The sequence below is a fragment of the Nicotiana tabacum genome, chromosome 10 (genome assembly GCF_000715075.1).
Source record: "Nicotiana tabacum cultivar K326 chromosome 10, ASM71507v2, whole genome shotgun sequence".
Lineage (NCBI taxonomy): Eukaryota > Viridiplantae > Streptophyta > Magnoliopsida > Solanales > Solanaceae > Nicotiana > Nicotiana tabacum.
This window is the reverse complement of record NC_134089.1, coordinates 57,613,501-57,621,976: the sequence shown is the minus strand read 5'-3', so window position 1 is coordinate 57,621,976 and position 8,476 is coordinate 57,613,501. Positions and strand designations below refer to the sequence as shown.

The window sequence follows — 8,476 nt, the reverse complement described above, 5'->3', positions numbered from 1 at the left end:
TGGAGGACAAGAGTTTAAAATAAAGAAAACATTAATTAGTGGGGACAAAGCATGCAATTGGGGGAATATTTCGGGTTGGGGATTCAAGACAAGAGTCTTGTTATAAATAGAGTCATTTGACACATTTTAAAAGGACTTGGACTTAGAGAGAGAAAAGGAAGAGACTTTTAGAAGAAGAAAGAGTTGAGAGAGTTGACTGAATTTGGAGAAATCAGAATTTGAGAGCAAAAGAGAAAGACAATTTGAACTTCTACTTGAATAATTTCCGTTTGCATTTCTTTGAGTGTTATTTAAAATCAGTAAACTACTGCATCTTGTATCCGTCTCTCTTCTGCTTTGACTGCGATTGCATTTTGGTATTGCTGATTTTTCAATCTGTTACTGGGTTATTCTACTGGTCGTTACTGGTTTTGCTGTGTTGCTGAACCTGCTGTTGCTGTGTATTTACACTACTGCTGCTTCTACTGATCTTCATCTTCTTTCCTTGCTTTCCAAATACCAGGTACACAAACTGATACACTGGTTCATCTTGTAAGCTACTCGAAGCATGAATACAAAAATGAGAAAGATTTGAAGTTGTAGTTTAATGTAGTCTTTTCTTTCTTTTACTGTCTGTATGTAGAACATTCTATGCGCTGCCCATGTAAACTCTTTAAACGACTCACTTTCGAAACTTAACTATAATAACTCGAAAGTATGTAAACAAAGTAGGACCTTTTCTTCATTTATTTTAGAGAAAACGAAAAACAGAAAATGTAGTCATTCTAAGATTATCCTTTTTTTTTAAAAAAATAATGAGACGAGCCTCGCCAAATAAAAAATGTAAATTGCGGGGCCCTCAATAATTGGTCATAATAAATACTTAGAATTTGGGATGGATCGTTTAGTGAATTTCGCTGCCCTCCCCAAAGATAAATAACGCGTTAGACTCTTTAGGCGCGATATAATTAAATTACCTTCTTAAACTCGGGTGCACATTTATGTGACCCAAATCCAAATCTCAACGGAGTCGAAATGTGTCTTTAATCACGGGTACATTGATTGTGACGTGACTCGAGATGCGTTTTCACAACGTTGCAAATTCCCCCAATAATAATAATAATAATAATTATAAATAACGAATGAGACGAGCCTCGACAAACAAGAATAATAATAATAATAATAATAATAATAATAATAAATAACGAATGAGACGAGCCTCGACAAACAAGAATACCCAAAGTGCGGGGCCCTCAACGGATAGTTATTTCGAGTACTTAGATTCCGGGACAGGCCGTTTAGCAAATTTCACGGCCCTACCCAAAATAATGATACGCTAGTCGCTTTAGGCGCGTATTTAATAATGTTATCTTCTTAAACTCGGGTGCACATTTATGTGACCCAAATCCAAATCTCAACAGAGTTGAAATGTGCCAACAACCACGGGTGCATTGATGTGACGTGGTTCGAGATGTGTTTCCACGATGTTGCAATTCTTGATAAAAATAATAGTAAATGATAAAAGCGGTTAAAAGTTAAAATTCGCACATAGGTTCAATATGTATTAAATCAGATAATCAAGCCAAATATGACAGTTGAGCGACCGTGCTAGAACCACGGAACTCGGGAATGGCTAGTACCTTCTCCCGGGTTAACAGAATTCCTTATCCGGATTTCTGGTTCGCGAACTGTAATACAGATTCATTCTTTTCCTCGATTCGGGATTAAATTGGTGACTTGGGACACCCTAAATCTCCTAAGTGGCGACTCTGAAACAAATAAATAAATCTCGTTTCGATTGTCCTTTAATTAGAAAAACTCCTTCACCCCTCGCGGGGGCGGAAAAAGGAGGTGTGACAGTTGGCAAGAAGCCCAAATATGGTAATTAGTCCAAATAATGATGATAACAATTAAGCTTCAATCAAATACGCAGTAAAAGCATAACTCGGGATGGACCAAGTCACAATCCCCAATAGTAAACGACCCCACGCTCATCATCAAGCGCGTGTCTCACCTCAATATAGTACTACGATGTGCAAATCCGGGGTTTCAAACCCTCAGTACATCATTTACATTCATTACTCACCTAGAACCGGCAAAACTCTAGCTCGCGACGCCTTTGCCCCTCAAATCGGCCTCCACGCGCGTCGAATCTATCCAAAATCGGAACGAATACATCACAATATGCTAAGAGAACAAAGCCCAAGCGAAAACAATTAATAAAGGGCACAAATCCCGAAATTACCAAAACCCGAGCCCTGGGCCCACCTCTTGAAACTCAGAAATTTTCACATCATTAGATTCCTTATCACCCCACGAGTTCATACATACCAAAAGTTCTCAATTCCGACCTCAAATGGTCCCTCAAATCCCAATTCAAATGTTCAAAATCCCAAACCTTAGTTCTTCTATTTTTAGCTAAATTTCCATGAATTTCTAGGTTAATTTCACAGCAGAATCACGATTTATGCTCATAAATCTTACCTCCAATCACTTCTCCTCGAATCCCTCTTCAATTTTCCTCAAAGAGCTCTCAAAATACTCAGCTATGGTAGGAAAAAATGGCTCAAAATCGCGGATGAACAACTTAAAACATTCTGCCCGGGGGTTTTCGCATCTGCGACCCCTTTTACTGCACCTGCGGTACCGCATTTGTGGTCTAACCAACCGCTTCTGCGGTTTCTCATTTAAATCGAAAAGTTGCTTCTGCAACAGAACTTCTGCATCTGCGGCTTCGCAGATGCAACCCCATTGACCGCTTCTGAGGAAACTACTCGCCCAACCTCATCTCACATCTGCGGTCTCCTCCTTCGCACGTGCAGCACCGCACCTGCGGTCCTCAAGCCGTCGGTGCGGAAACACCAGAAGCAACAGAAATTTTGAAATTGCACAAGTCTCAAATCTTCCCATTTGCTATCCGAAATCACCCCGAGGGCCCCGGGACCTCAACCAAAAGTACAAACATAACCCAATATCTTATTCAAACTTGTTCTAATCATCAAAGCACCTCAAATGACATCAAATTACCCGAAACACATCGGATTCAAGCCTAGTTTTTGAGAAATCTTCCGAAATACATTTTCGATCAAAACCCCAACCAAACCACGTCCGAATGACCTGAAATTTTGCATACACGTCCCAAATGACATAACAAAACTACTGCAACTCTCGAAATTCCATTCCGACTCCCGGATCAAAATCTCACCTACCAACCGGAAATCGCCAAAATATTAACTTAGCTAATTCAAGCCTAATTCCACACCGGACCTCCAAAACCAATTCCGATCACACTCCTAAGTCATAAATCACCTCCCGAAGCTAACCGAACCATCGAAACTCACATCCGAGCCCTCTAACACGTAAGTCAACATCCGATTGACTTTTCCAACTTAAACCTTCTTAAATGAGACACTAAGAGACTAAGTGTCTCATTTCTTACCAATCCACCCCGAACGCAAACTAATCAACTTGATCACATAAAACGCGGATAACGGGGCATAAAGAAGCAGAAATGGGAGAAACGGTGCGGTAATTCATGAGACGACTGGCGGGTCGTCACATTTGACCAAGCCCAATTTCTATGTAAGCAAAATAACTAATGGGCCAAGTCTTTTCCCAACTCCCACGTCCTAAATCATTCAAGCATATATTGTTCAGACAAAATAGCCAGAACACGTAAGAAGAGGAAGTAAAGCGAATCCACAAAACAGTTAATTGAAGTATGATAAGAGCACATGTCCCTCTAACCAAAAACTTGCGGCGAGAAGAGCCCAAAATGAAATTCTAAGGCAACAAAAAGTTAACCAACTGAAACTAACCCCAAACTATTTCAATAAAGATGTTTCAAGAAAGGCTTAGACGAGGAGTCACTTTTTACTACTGTACTCAACAATATCAACTTATCATATTAGATTGACTCCCTCGTGCATACTTCTAATTCCAAACTCATACTTCTAGCATGGAAGAGCAAGACAAAGGAAGTAGATGCAAGGAAACATTAGTGCAAAAGTCCATTAATATGCAGGGGAAGTTGCATTCAAAGTGGACGTGGCTGACCAATTACCAATTGAAATCATCCAAACAGAGTAGCCAGCAAGTTAAATCATGCAAGGGAATGAATTCAAATTTGCTACGACATAATCAAACCGACAATAGAAGTTAACTACTGCAGATTAACACACTCAATGACGAAGTATGCATCGATTTCACATTCTTGTTCGAATAAAGACACACAACAGACAACAACAAATATATAAGAAAGACGACACTACAAGAACTCATGAGCAGTGAGTGATGTTAAAACACTAAAAAAATGCATGATTAGATCATGAAGAAATCAACAGTTTTCAGAACCAAAATCAATAGTGAGAGCAAAGAATTCCGATGAAACAGCGAAGAACGAATTATATTCCTATTTCTAGCAGCCAAACCAACATACGAGCAGTACAACAGAACACAGCAATTGACTAAACAGAGCAAAACAGTATGAGCAGCATACGAGCAGTACGAGCAGAACAGAATCACACGCTAAGAGAAATCATCCAGACTCGCCATCAATCGGAACACATCAATTTGTTTCTATTAACACTTGAACTTAACCAATTTTTAAGATTCAAAACAATTCTAATGGCTTATCCTAGGCTCCCGTCATGCTTAATTCATCACAAAACAATAAGCAAACAGAATGTGGAAGGAAATGAACCTGAGAATGTAGCCTTTCGATTAAATTCGTTGACGAATATGACCACAAATGATTCAAATGCTCCAACGGAAAGCAACAAGGCAGAAAACCAGATCAAGAAACACGAATGTGAACACCTCGATCGGACACGAGTCCACGCGACTCCAATCTTCGAACCGAAATTCAAGATTCAATCCAACTTCATTTACAGAAATGGACAATTGAAATCTAAAACTGAAGGAGATGAAGTATTTTTCTGAAATTTTAAATACTAACTAACACAAACAAAAAATGTTTTTTTATCTGTTTTCTGGAATCGAAACGTAAGGAGAAAAATGACCACCAAAAGATGAAGAACAGAACTCTTTGAAACCCTCTCTTTTTTTCTCCCCTCCCCTTTCAATCTCTATCCAGACCCAAATATATAGCCCTCTCTTGAAGCTTCTCTCCTTCCTTTGCAAGAAATCGCAAAAACCCTTCAAATATTCGAAAATCCTACCAAAATTCCGAAAATCTCCTTCTTTTTGGTAAAATCTAGGCAAATGGAGGGGTATGATTAATTTTCATTAATCATATCCTACCCTTCATCCATCATCTACTGTTGAAAGAGATTCACGTGTGATAGAGCAAAATAAAACGCGGATTCGAACCAAAATCGGTTATTTGTCGGGCCACGTGGAAGAAAGAGAGAAGGGAAAGGGGGACCATGTGAGTTAACTCGCCGGGTTGGCAAGTTTTTTTCCGACGAGTTTGGAGTGAGGGACGCGGCAGAGGTGGAGATGGGGGTTGGGGTGCGACTGTAGTTTGTATTTTTAGGTATAGGGTTAGATGTTATAAGATGGTTTATATTTGGTTAGGGAAAAAGGTATGGGCCACTGGATACAAGTGGATGGATGGTTGGGATTTTTTGTAAAGTGGGGCGGGTCAAGGGTTGAAAACGGACGGGTCAGCTGGGTAAGGGAGTGGGCTGGGCGGATTTGGGCCATGTCTTGGCCGAGATTGGGCCTCAAATTTGGACTATAATCCTTTAAATCCATCCATTAAGAAAGACTTAAACCTTTTCTTCTTAAAATATAATTCAATTCTTATTAACTAGGGTAAATTATATCATAATATGAAACTATATATTTTATATATAGTTTTTATATAAATTAATACATTAAAAATAAAAGTGGAGAAAAATACGTAAAAATCGTAGTAAAAATAAAAATAAAAATAAAAATATATTGCTATAAAATACTAATGGCCTTAAGTTAAAAATAAAAAAATATATAATGAAACTATTTTTTTGTATTTTTTCAATTTTTGTGCCTTTAAAAATAGAATTAAAAGTAATTAAAAAAAATGAAATCCTATAGAAATAAATCCAAATAAATATCCTAAAAATACTAGGACTATTAAAGGTAATTCTAATACGCGGGTCAAAAATTACATATCTACAGATGTCCCTCTTTGACGAGAAACACGAAGTGTTTTAGACAAAGAACAACAAGATATGTTTTTTGACCCGACCCTTATTTAGAGAGATCAAAAACTATAGAAAAAAAGAATGTGACTAAGCCTTGGTATTTGAGCTGCCTACATATCCTTGACTATAAAGGAATCAGACCACGTGTAGTTCGGAGTGAGAAGGACGGTGGAGTATACCGAGGTGGAGAGTCGAGTGAAGTGCCATCGAGGTTCCGGTCCGCGGTTCCTGCCATTACATCAACAATAAAAGAAACAATTACAGCAAAAGTAAAAGAAAATACAAGATCCTATCTAATTCTTGTCTTGAATCTTCCTTGAATCTCTACTTGACCTTCAATATGAAACTGAAAAAAATGGACCCTGTTCTTCAGGCAGGCTCCTGATGCTTCTTAAATTAGCGAATTAAAGTAACTCTGAAATGAATTCTCTCGTTCTCCAGGTGGGCGCCTGCCAATAGCTTGACTTTGGTATAAAATGAGTTCCCTCCTTCTCCAGGTGGGTGCCTGACTTCCAAAACATGAATTGTATACCCTCGTTATCCAAGTGGGCGGCTGATTACCAAAAATTTGAATTGTATTCCCTCGTTATCCAGGTGGGTGCCTGATTACCAAAAATTTGAACTGTATTCCCTCGTTATCTAGGTGGGCGCCTGATTGCTAAAACTTGAACTGTATTCCCTTGTTATCCAGATGGGCGCCTGATTGCTAAAACTTGAATTGTATTCCCTCTTTATCCAGGTGGGCGCCTGATCGCCAACAACTTGAATTGTATTCCCTCGTTATCCAGGTGGACGCCTGATTGCCAAAAACTTGAATTGTATTCTCTCGTTATTCAGGTTGGCCCCTGATTGCCAAAACTTGAACTGTATTCTCTCGTTATCCAGGTGGGCACCTCATTGCCAAAACTTGAACTATATTCTCTCATTATCCAGGTGGGCGCTTGATTGCTAAAACTTGAACTGTATTCCCTCGTTATCCAGGTGGGCGCCTGATTGCTAAAACTTAAATTGTATTCCCTCTTTATCCAGGTTGGTGCCTGATTGCTAAAACTTGACTTGTATTCCCACGTTATCTAGGTGGGCGCCTGATCTGCAAAACATGAAATGTATTCCCTTGTCATCCAGGTGGGCGACTGACATTTCAATAAAACAGACAAAACAAAAGAAATTTTTCTGCCCCAGTTTGGGATCCGGGCATATTTGTGAGTGTTAATCGGATGATGTTACCTACAGAGCTCTTAAGAATTTAAAAGCTAAATCCCATTATCCCAGAGGGCCCTAAAAACTTCAAATTAAATCTCATCTTAAGAATGATAACTTTAAAGCTAAATTATATTTTCTAAAAGGGAGAACTTACGCTAAAACTTAAAACTAAATCCCATTATCCAGGAGGGTCCTGAAAATTTTAAATTAAATCCCATTATCCAGGAGGGTCCTGAGAACTTTTAAAATTAAATCTCATTATCCAGGAGGGTCATGAAAATTTAAAATTAAATCCCATTATCCAGGTGGGTCCTGAAAATTTAAAATTAAATCCATTATCCAGGAGGGTCCTGAGAACTTTTAAATTAAATCCTATTATCTAGGAGGGTCCTGAAAACTATTAAAATTAAATCCCATTATCCAAAAGAGTCCTGAGAACTTTAAAATTAAATCCCATTATCCAGAAAGGTCCTGAGAACTTTTTTAAAATTAAATCCCATTATCCAGGAGGGTCTTGAGAACTTTTTAAAATTAAATCCTATTATCCAGGAGGGTCCTGAAAACCTTCTAAACAAAATCCCATTATCCAGAAGGGTCCTGAAAAATTAAAATTAAATATTATTATCTAGGAGGGTCCTGAAAATTAAAAACTAAATCCCATTATCCAGGAGGGTCCTGAGAACTTTTAAATTAAATCTCATTATCCATGAGAGTCCTGAAAACTTTTAAAATTAAATCCCATTATCTAGGAGGGTCCTGAAAACTTTAAATTAAATCTCATTATCCAGGAGGGTCCTGAGATCTTTAAATTAAATCCCATTATCCAGGAGGGTCCTGAGAACTTGAGAATGAACTTACCTGAGCCATGCTCTCTTTTTGGAGTATTTTGAACAAAATTTCTTACCCTAAACCATGCCTTCTTTGTTGGAGGGTCCCTGTGGATTAACAAATTTTCTTGCCCCTGTTTCAGACAAATAAAATTTATTAGTTTGAAAATGTGGTGGTTAGCTTGTGGCATCATTGCTGAGTGTCTGCTTCCGCCACTGCCATGCTTCATTCTGATTAGCTGCTTCGGGCTAGCAAGGAGTTGTTTGACCTTTTGATTGGAACTGGACCAGAAAACTTCTGCATGACTTAAATCTCTC

The 8,476-nt window shown here is 38.5% G+C and overlaps 1 long non-coding RNA gene across 1 annotated transcript; it reads right to left on the bottom strand.

Annotated features, from left to right (window-relative positions):
- Positions 1-217: 217 nt before the first annotated feature.
- Positions 218-5,496, bottom strand: LOC142164655 (uncharacterized). The gene is made up of 2 exons (XR_012695511.1): positions 4,682-5,496; positions 218-2,132 (listed from the first exon to the last, which is right to left on the bottom strand). It is a non-coding gene; the product is annotated as an uncharacterized LOC142164655 (long non-coding RNA).
- Positions 5,497-8,476: the final 2,980 nt, after the last annotated feature.